This window comes from Neophocaena asiaeorientalis, unplaced genomic scaffold (assembly GCF_003031525.2).
Source record: "Neophocaena asiaeorientalis asiaeorientalis breed wild unplaced genomic scaffold, Neophocaena_asiaeorientalis_V1.1 scaffold30, whole genome shotgun sequence".
In the NCBI taxonomy this organism is placed as follows: domain Eukaryota; kingdom Metazoa; phylum Chordata; class Mammalia; order Artiodactyla; family Phocoenidae; genus Neophocaena; species Neophocaena asiaeorientalis.
The window spans coordinates 7716843-7727502 of record NW_020174923.1 but is presented as its reverse complement, the minus strand read 5'-3'; positions in this window follow the sequence as shown (position 1 = coordinate 7727502).

The following is a 10660-nucleotide window of genomic DNA, read 5'->3' as shown; positions in this document are numbered from 1 at the left end:
AGCAGAAAGATGTTGAGAGAAGGAGAGGGAGAATGGGAGAGGATGAAGTGCCAGGTAAAGAGACCAAATGCAGACAAGCAGCACCAAGGTCTGCGGGGCAGCTGGGTTAGGGTGGACCCAGGCACTCCTGGAGGTGGGATGGCTCCCTTCTCCTTTCGTGGACTTCAAATGCTATTGCCAGCCCTTGTTTGTTTAACACAACCTATTTTTTTTACAACTACTTGCCAGGGCAAATTTATGCTATTTCTACTATATCATGGGCAAGGTAAACTTTGCCACTTTTTTTTTTTTGCCACTTTTGAAGCATTCGGTTTTTTCCTAGTCTTTTTCCTTAAAGAAGATGGGGGCTTAGTGCAGGAGTACTTCTACTCCAGGCAAATCCCAGTCCTCTGTGATCACTGAGATTTTGGCTCAATGACAAAACATTATGTCTGTTGAGAATGTACTCTGAACCCAGCTCTGCGCCATTCTTTATTTGGATTATCTTGTTTAATACAACAACCCAGGGAGGTGGGGACTGTGCATATCCCCAACTAACAAAGAAAAGCAGGATCAGAGAGGGTAAGTGACTTGCCCCAAGTCACTCAGCTAGCTCAGGGTGGAGCTGAGATCTGAACGCAGGTACTTGTGTTTGCTCCCAGAGCTCTTAAATATCACAATCTACTTTCTAGCCCTGTCCACCCCCTGGAATGCACCTTATCTTCTCTCTCAGTGGTACTGAAAAGACACAAAAGCTTGTCTGTATTATTGGAAGTAGTGGGAAGGTCAAAGCCAGTCCTCAGGTGATGTGAGTTTATACTGCTTTATACCAGATTGCGTTTTCACCAAATGTCACATGTCCACAAGGGACAAAGGCCATACCAATCCCAGAACAGTTAATGGCAGTTCCCAGAAGGAGCACTGAGGCCTGTACTCTCTGTCCTGTACCTGCCAGCCCCCTGATAAGGCAGCCCCACCTCCCATTGCCAGGTGTGTCTTATGGTAGCTAAGTCTCTGGCAACACTTTCGAAGGGATGTCAGAGGTGGGTCTTTGCCGAGGGGGACAGGAAGGGAGGGCAGGAGACAGCCTTCTTAGGAGGGTCTTCCTTCTCTGGGGGCCTCAGTTGTCTGCTTGGACTCAGGCACCTGCCACTTTCTCTCTATGGGACAGGAATTGATCAGCCTGGAAGTGGGCCTCTCTAGCCCCATCCGTGAGTTCAAAACACAGGAGGCCCGTTGCTGTGGCAGCCACTGACTTCAAGGTTCGAGACAGCCTTCCAACCTGACACAACTTTTCTTTTCTTTTCTTTTTTTTTTTTTTGAGAATTATATCATATACCAAGTTTGTGTATAACCTATGCACAGTTTGAAGAATAATAAACAAACACCCACATACCCAACATAGAACTGAAGTACAAGACTAGTACCTTTGAAAACCCTTGCATGACTCTTCCCAAATGCATATTCCTTTCCTCCCCAGACACATAATCCCCAAATCTGCATTAAGCATTCCCTCCCTCGCTTTTTCTTTTTTACAAATTTATTTATTTATTTATTTTTGGCTGTGTTGGGTCTTCATTGCTGCGCGCGGGCTTTCTCTAGTTGCGGCGAGCGGGGGCTACTCTTTGTTGCGGTGCGCGGGCTTCTCATTGCGGTGGCTTCTCTTGTTGTGGAGCTCAGGCTCTAGGCGCGCGGGCTTCAGTAGTTGTGGCACACAGGCTTAGTACTTGTGGCTTGCGGGCTCTGGAGTGCAGGCTCAGTAGTTGTGGTGCACGGGCTTAGCTGCTCTGCGGCATGTGGGATCTTCCCGGACCAGGGCTCGAACCCGTGTCCCCTGCATTGGCAGGTGGACTCTTAACCACTGCACCACCAGGGGAGCCCCTCCCTTGCTTTTCTTGGTCATTTAATCCTATGTGCAGTTATCTCCAGACAAAGGCGATTGTGGGTCTGAGACATTGATCCCGTTGATTAAGTGACTCACCTTTCCCGGGGCCCAGTCTTTCTCTCCTCCAACTCTGCTGGGTGAGCTCAGCGAAGCCCCCTGAGCAATATGGATCACTCGCAACAAGGGCTGGCTTTCTTTTTCTCTTTTTCTCATTTTCATGACCTCAGGCAGTGACTCTAATCATAGGATCAATCATAGAAGATTGTCCAAGAAGGCTCCTTGGAGGAGGGAGATCTGAGTTGGGAAGGATTTGGGTAGATAGAAAGGAGACGGAAGGGAATTTTTGGAAGTGGAAACAGTACAAACTAAAGCACAGAGTTACCTTGAAAGCAAGTTTATAGCAAGACCCGTTGGGGCTTCTGTTGGGGAGTGGGGTGGAGGAGACACTAAGCTTGGAGAGGCATGGGTTGGAGTGGACCTGCCCTGGGCAGCGGGGGAGGCGGGGGCTGAGTATCACTTCCTTTGTCCACAAAAAACGGTACATGCTTCCTCAGGTTGGTGCAGAGACTCCGTAAATGGGCCAGGTAAGGCTAAGCTCTGCTGAGGTAACTACAATCCTACAGTCTTACTTCTCACTCATGCAAAGTTCGCTGCAGTTCGGTGACTCTCAAGAAAAACTGCCCTCTGGGTAGTGATATAATGATCCAGCCTGTAGGAGCTTCCACTGCCTTGTAGCTCCGAATTGGCAAACTACAGCTCTCGGGCTGCCTCCTGTTTTTGTAAATAAAGTTTTATTGGAACACAGTTATATTTATTTGTTTATGTATCATCTATGAGTGCTTTCATGCTGCAACAGAGCTGAGTAGTCGCAGTATGAACCACAAAGCCTAAAGCGTTTCCTATCTGTTCCTGTGCACCAGCTAGAACTTGGCAATGAGAGGCTTGGAGGGTTGAATGTCGGCAAGTAAACGCTTTAGCCCAGAAGTAATACACCTCTGCTCACGGTTCATTGTCCAGGAGAATCACATAGCCTCTCCTGACTTCCAGCAAAGTCGATCTTCCGCACACCCAGAAGTAGAGATCCAGGGACTGGTAAACATTAGCAGTGTCTAAACCACCTGCATGCGGCTCTTCCACAGGTACCAGCCTGTTGGGCAGTGAGGATGAACCTATTTTCACTTCCTTATCTCTAAATCCCAGAGTCATAGAGGGAATATAAATGGACCAGGATCAGCAGAACGGAGAGAAATATTGGAGAGGTCTGTAGTTTCCAGTGAGATGCTGCTTGAGGTTTTGGAAATTTTCAGAAACACAGGAAGCCAGCGTACATTTAGGGGGGAAAAAAAGGGAAGGCAAGTCCTGGAGGAGAAGCATTTGTTTAAAATAAAGCCCCTGGTCATTTTTCTTTTTGCAAGTTTGGCAGTGACAGGTGCCCTCCTGTCAGGAACACAGGGCACCTCGGGTCAAATGATGGATGCGTGCTATTTCCTAACCCCAAGAGCCCACACCGCTCTTTGGAGCAAGCAGGGTGCTGTTAATAAACACAGGGCAGTGTTCCACATAAAGAGGAAGGAAGTCTCTACTGAGAATGAGAGCACTGGGTTGTACACAACAGAATTGAGAAACCACCAGAACACGCCTTGTCACCAACAAAATCCATGCCCATCATGCCTTGGACCCTGGGAGCAGGCAGAGAAAATCCTGTGACCTGCCCTTGGGGAGCTGCCAGACCAGAGCTGTCCTACTGCCTGGGGGGTGTACTAAGCCCAGTCATCAGATGGGATTGTGCAAGGACACAGGATGTCTGTCCAGACCTGAAGGCAGTTACAAAGCACAGGGTTCACCAAAGTGTCTATAGGAGAGACGTTTAAGGCCAAGAAAGACTTCCATAGACAAGAGGAGACGGGAGTCAAAGGCCTTGTTGAAAAATGGTCCTAATTCAGACGCAGAGATGAGGTAGAAGGAAGTGGGATAAGGAAGGCAGATTAAAGTTAGGGAGACAAGGTGAAGGTGAGGTGGAGAGAAGTCCCCACACGTCGCCCTTTTTCACTGGTGCCACTACAGACAGAACTACTCTGCTGGCTCAGTGACCAGCAGGCCTGGCACAGGGACAGGTTTTCGCCATGGAGGCTGGTAGGACAAGCGATCTGTGGGGAAGACCTGGGGCTTTAGGCTCAGGCAGTTTCCTGCTCCCTGGTGGAGTGAGCTTCAGTTTCCTCATCTGGGAAATGGGAACAATAATCTTACTTACCTCTAGGGGTTGTTCTGAAGATGAAATGAGCCAACGCATTCAAAAGTGCTTGGATGGAGTCATTGTTCAAAATCGATTATTCTTTGTAAGTATTTAACTAGTCATTTATCTAATGACTCTTACCCATACGGGAAACTATGTGGCCAGTCCTTCTGGGGGATTTGAAGAAACCTAAGGCCAGGGGTGTGCTGGCAAACTGGCTCTGGGGAGCAGGGGAAGCCCTGATGGGCAGCATTCGATGCTTTCTGTGGACTAAATGGTCCCATTATGGCCAGTTTCAAGCTACTGGCCGTTTAACAACTTGGCTGGCAAAATTCCAAACAATCAGCTCTGGAGAGCAGGCCCCAGCCCAATGGGCTTTCTCTCTAGTTAGCAGATGACACATAAATGAAAAGTTAACAATGGTGGCTCACAGATACACAGCCCAGTCCACAGATGGCCTATCTAGAGGGCCTTTGAGGGTGACATTCGCTTCCAGTGCAGACACTGGGGATGCCGTGCGTTGGGAAGAAGAAAGGGGTGCAGGCTGGCTTTTTATCTGGCCATTCAGGAGCCCACAGGTGTGATGGCGGAGATGTGTTCCTGGCGGTTTGGGTTCCAATGGCGCAGAAAGGGGGTGTCTCAGGGGATCCAAGCCCTGGGCTCTGCCTCCCTCTATTGTAGTTCTATCATCTGCACCATGAAGGCACAGGTTTTTTTTTTTTTTTTTAATGTTTTGGCCGCGTGGTTTGCGGGATCTTAATTCCCTGACTAGGGATTGAAACTGGGCCCCCTGTAGTGGAAGTGTGGAGTCTTAACCACTGGACCACCAGGGAATTCCCAAAGGCAGGGTCTTGAATGCACATCCTGGCTCAGAAATCCCGGACCCCTGACTTTAAAAAGTTATCTTTTGGGAGCTTCCCTGGTGGCGCAGTGGTTAGGAATCCACCTGCCAATGCAGGGGACACGGGTTCGAGCCCTGGTCCGGGAAGATCCCACATGCCATGGAGCAACTAAGCCCGTGTGCCACAACTACTGAGCCTGAGCTCTAGAGCCCGCGAGCCACAACTGCTGAGCCCACGTGCCACAACTACTGAAGCCCGCACGCCTAGGGCCCGTGTTCCGCAACAAGAGAAGCCACCACAATGAGAAGCCCGCGCACTGCAACGAAGAGTAGCCCCTGTTTGCCACAACTTGAGAAAGCCCGCGCACAGCAACAAAGACCCAGTGCAGCTGAAAAATAAATAAAAAACAATTATCTTCTGGAATCCAATTGCTTCATAACAATATTTTTATTATTGAAGTTTAGTTGATTTACAATGTTGTGTTAGTTCCAGGTGTACAGCACAGTGATTCAGTTATATATATCTATTCTTTTTCAGATTCTTTTCTCTTATAGGTACTAATGATTTTTTAAATTAAAAAAACATTAGCATTTATTGAGCCCCTGCTGTGTGCCAGGAACTGTGCTAGGGCTTTACATAGCTTGTCCAACTGAATGTTCAGACAGCTCTTTGCTGTTCTCATGGTCATTTATAGAGGAGGAAACTGAGGCTCGGAGAGAATGAGGAAATTTCCCAAGACGCACAGATAGTAATATAAGAACTGGGCTTAGGACCTTGTTCTGATTGGCTCCAGAGCCTGATATGCCTTTTGCCTTTGGAAGCTGGGGACATCCTGCATATAAGTACATATCAAGTGAGGTATACAGAAATTTATTCACACAATAAGACTTCTGAGAAAAGAAGAGCCAACTGTGGGCCACGGTTCTCAGAGGCAGCTTCATGGAAAAGGTCAGATTTCAGCTAAGTGGGATTGACCTCAGCACACAGGTGTGACACAAACCAGGTTTTTTTTTTTTGTTTTTGTTTTTTGCGGTACGCGGGCCTCTCTCACTGTTGTGGCCTCTCCTGTTTCGGAGCACAGGCTCCGGACGCGCAGGCTCAGCGGCCACGGCTCACGGGCCCAGCAGCTCCGCGGCATGTGGGATCTTCCCGGATGTGGGCACGAACCCGTGTCCCCGGCATCGGCAGGCGGACTCTCAACCACTGCGCCACCAGGGAAGCCCACAAACCAGGTTTTTTATGAGCAAACACATGAGCCGGAATGACAGCTGTTTTCAGGGTACGAGCGGGGTTTATTGGGACACAGAGGGAGAAAAGGGCTCGGGGATAAAATATCTGCCTTGTGTAGGGTAATAGGGAGCCACTAAAGGTATACGGGCAGTAACATGATGACAGGTGTGTATCAGGAAAGTTAAGCAAACAGTGATTTTTAGAATGTATGAGAGGAAAGAGGGCCAAGATGCAGGAAAAGCAGAGAGGAAGCTGATGAAATTGCTAGGCCTCTTTTTATACACAGAGAGCATCTTGGACTATAAAAGGTAACAGTACATAACAAAGCAATATAATACACCTCATGGTACCTAAAAGAGATCTGAGGCTTCCAGCAGAACCACAACAGCAAGTGGTACCTCCGTTTATTACTCTGACAGGCTCAACACATGTTCTTTGAAGTGTCCCTGATGAAGATAGTAGGTGTCACCTAAATGAACAAGCAATTAGCTCAGGAATAAATGTGTCTTTGTAAATGGAGTCACGGAATTGGCCAATGCTCAGACTTTAGCAGGGATGCACCGTGAGTGTGTATGTGACACTTTTAACCTGCTTGCTAAGAATCTGATCTAACCCTCGGTGGTGGGTCTCACCCCCTTTCCTCATCTGCCCTTAGGTTCCCGTGCCTGGGAGGAGATGAATGACTGATCTGACCTCAGCTCCAGTTTCAGGGGAGTAGAGGGAGTGTGTAGGGAGACTCCAGCTGAGAGAAGTTCTGTGGCTTCTTTATGCCAGCTGGAGCTCAGGATTGGATAACTTCCACGGCAGGGTGTTTTATCGTGTGTGGGCACTGGTATCACAACAGGTGAACATGTGTTTGTGTTGGATTTCTGAACTTATTCCTTGAGTTGATTTGTCCTCTTATACCAGCTCTAGAAGTCAACCTACCTTGCAAAAAAAGAAACCATACCAGCAATACGGGTTTCCCACAGCGAGGCCCAGTGCACCGAAGCCTGGGATCCCTGGGTTCTGAGCCAGGCTTCCACTGGCCTGGCCTTGAGAAAGTCCCTTCCCCTCCCCAGGCTGTAGCTGCCTCACCGGTCAGGTGAGGGAGCCTGGACTAGACGGTCTTCCGACTTCTTTCAGATCTGATGCTCCAGCCAGGACTCGTGTTGTCAAGAAACCCTGGGAGAAGGAAGAGAATTTGTTCTCAGTTTCTCTCTTTGATTTTCTAAGTAACCGCAGTTGAGCATAGAGGTGTGGAGGCTGTCACCACGCTGCCTCTTCCACATTCTGGTTTCTCTGGGTAGCAGGAGACAGATGCTGGGCTTTTTGCCTGCCTGAGTGTTTCCCCAGGAAGAGCAGAGGGGGCAGCGGATTCAAACTGGGCTGAAATGTTAGTGGTGCCTTCTTTCACGCTGATTTTATCACACAGCATGTGCGGCCCCAGGTGGGGCTGAGCTCAAAACCAGAAGAAGGGCAGGGAAGTGAAGGGAGAAGCGAATGTACAGAAACGAGCTTTACGGGCTCTAGTGTTTGATAGAAACAATCTGGGACTAAAGTAAAGCAAAATAGAACGAACTCTCCTAATTTCTTTAAAGGAGTCCTTGAATGGGATTAATGTCCCAGGTCTTCCATTTCTCCAAATGCCAGATGCCTGGGCAGCAGGGCTGCAGCCAGGGTGAGGTACCTGCGTGACACTAACAGCGAGTGCCAACTTCAAGGTCCCACCCCAGGCACCTCACCCCACCCAAAGCCACACCAGTGTAAACATTGTCTTTCATTTCAATCTTAACTTGAAAAGTAGATTAAGAAGCTACAAACCCAACTGTAGTCTGAACAGTTCTCCTTTGTTAGGGGCACACAGCTGAGCAGGAAATTAACAATGAAGAATTCACCCTTGGCAAGAAGCAAAATGTGAAAGGCCGATTACTGATTGCCTAATGGGCAAGGTTATTTTCCTCAACAGAGAGCCTTAGGTCCTCAGAGGAACCGTTTGCTGGGTCCCAAAACACTTAGGCTCAGCCCCCTCTGTCAGCGTCACAGGAAGTGAAATTCCCTGCTTGTGCTTTTAGCTTTAATCCACTTAAGCCGTGAGCTTAAGATCAGGGGCTGTGTGTTGTGACTGGGCCCATCTTTTGGATACTCAGAACAGCCGGGGCTCTAACCTTCCTGTCCCCGCTAGCCCAGGCAGAAGGGCCAAGCAAACAGCCAAGAAGGGGCCTGTCTTAGCTCCTTCAGGTCCCCGAGGTATTCCCTGCTCTGCTGCCTTAGGAGCGCTGTGCTTGCTCCATACAGGGCAGCGTCCATCAGCTCTTCACCTACAGGCTCTCTCTCCCTCCTGATACAGGAATCTGTGCAAATCTTCGAAATGAATGGATGTGTTACAAAGGTGGAAAATGCACATCTGAGCTGAAACCAGGACAGCCAACATGAACAAAATTAAAAGCTCAAGGGGACTAGCTGACCTAGAAATTACTCATCCCTCTGTTCCCCTCCCCACAGCCTTCTCCTTTCTCCCTTGGACCCAAGGTTGAGAAGAAGGGCGAAGACCTGATAAAATACGTAGCTTTTACCTCCCTGCCTTCCTCGGATGCTTAGAGGAAACCCCTGAGACCTTTAAACGCAGGGCTCTCCGCTGGGCTGCATCCACAGCGTGGAAATGGATAGGACGCCTTGAGGCTATTCACCCAAAGGATGCATGGTATTTGCATGTAATTTCCCTATGCACTCTGCACCACCCCTCCCCAGACCATTTGTTCAAGTTAAAAGTATTTTTATGGCTCTCTTGATGGGAGTCATTTCTGGATTTTTCCTCTTGTCTGTGCCATCTTCTCCCTCAGGGCCTCTCCTTGGCCCAGATCTCTGGCAAGGGGGTCAAGAGGCACCAAGGAAGGACCTGGGAGGAATGCAGTGGCGGCTCTTCCAAGGGTTCGCTTATCTCGCTTGCACCCTGAGCACCGGTAGAGGTTTTCTTTTCCAAAACTGTAACATTACGTGATTAGTAGACGGTGGGACTCTAATTCAATTCACAGAAAGTCTCTTCAAGCTAGAATTTTCCCTCCTTTTCTCTTCTGTCTCATGACCCTAGGCAGGGACAAGAACAGATCCTTGCAAGCAACGGGATGGAGCTGCCTCATTGAGCCACAACCTGCCTGGCTCTGGCTGGGACAAAGAAACCTGAAGACATGGGTAAACCCATTAAGGGGATGGTGCCCCCTTTACCAAATGCTGAGGGCAGGAAGGACAAAGGCTTCTTAACAGGGTCTAAGATTATAAGACATTTTACTCTGTGATGTGCTGAAGGCCTTCTGCTTTGAGGCGGTTCTAGATGACTTGTATTTTCCCTTTACCCAGTAGTTACAAGGTGGGCCTATGTGTGGTGAAAGGAGTATCCAGGAGGTCCCTTCCAAAGGTATGTCCAAAAGCCTTCTAGTGATGAGGGTCGAGGGCTCGGGGGGAAGGCTCTGAACTCCTCTAGGGAGACCTGGTACTTGGGAGAGGCTGCCCATCCGCTCTTCTGCGCCAGGGACTTGCCCTGTCGCTCAGGCCCTCCTCGGCATCAGTCGAAAAAAATGACAGGGATGTGTTCCTGCCTTCCTGGGGACCTTGGAGAAAACCAAGGCAATTGGGCGTCAGTATCTTCGTCACCAGGTCTGAAGCTGAAGAGAGGGCGATGAAAACTACAAAGGACAATCAGGAAAGAGACGCTATGGTATGGCTTTGCAAACCTAATCAAGGGAACTCGAGGCCCCAAACTGTACTGTGTGTAGAGACGCTCTTGAAATCATGTTCTAGCAGCTGAAGTTCTTGCTGATCAGTCCACCCGCTCAGAAAAAAACACCAGACACACACACACACAAAATAAAAGGTTTAAAACACAAATGTCCGTAATTAAGCTCTGGAGTGACGTCTTCTGCCTGTCCAAGCATCCCACTGTTGTTGGGTGTGTGCTGTCATCCAGAGGAGCCCCTGCGCTGCCCGGCCCACTCGCGTCCCACTGCGTCGACTCTCCTCGCTCGCAGGCCTTTCCAAAGTTTCCGAAAGGTGCAGAGTCCGGGGTTGAATGTCTTGATGGTCCCCTAACTTCAGGACTACATGAGCTGCCCAAGGGACCCATAAACAGGGAACAGGTATAGCTTTCTGTGCTTTGAAAGGAGCTAAATGACAGGAATGGCGACCTCGTCCTAGCGGGTCCCCAGCGCTCACCAATCTCCCCGCCCCCTGGGAGTCCCTTTGGGGCTGAGGCTCTGGGGGCGGGAACCCACCCGAACTGCCCCGGCTGGGAGACTGGGGGCGCCCCTCTTCGAGGTTTCTGACCACTGGCTTTGGCAGATGCTGAGGGGTGGGGCTGGAGAAGGCTTCCCCCGGGCCGGGAAGCCGCGTGCGCCTTTCGGATGTTGGGGGACAATGGTGACCAAACTCCCGGCCTCGGCCTGGAGCGCGGCGAGGAGGCGGCTCCCGCGCGGTCACCTGACGGGGTCAGCGGGCTCCGCGTGGCAACGCGTCCTC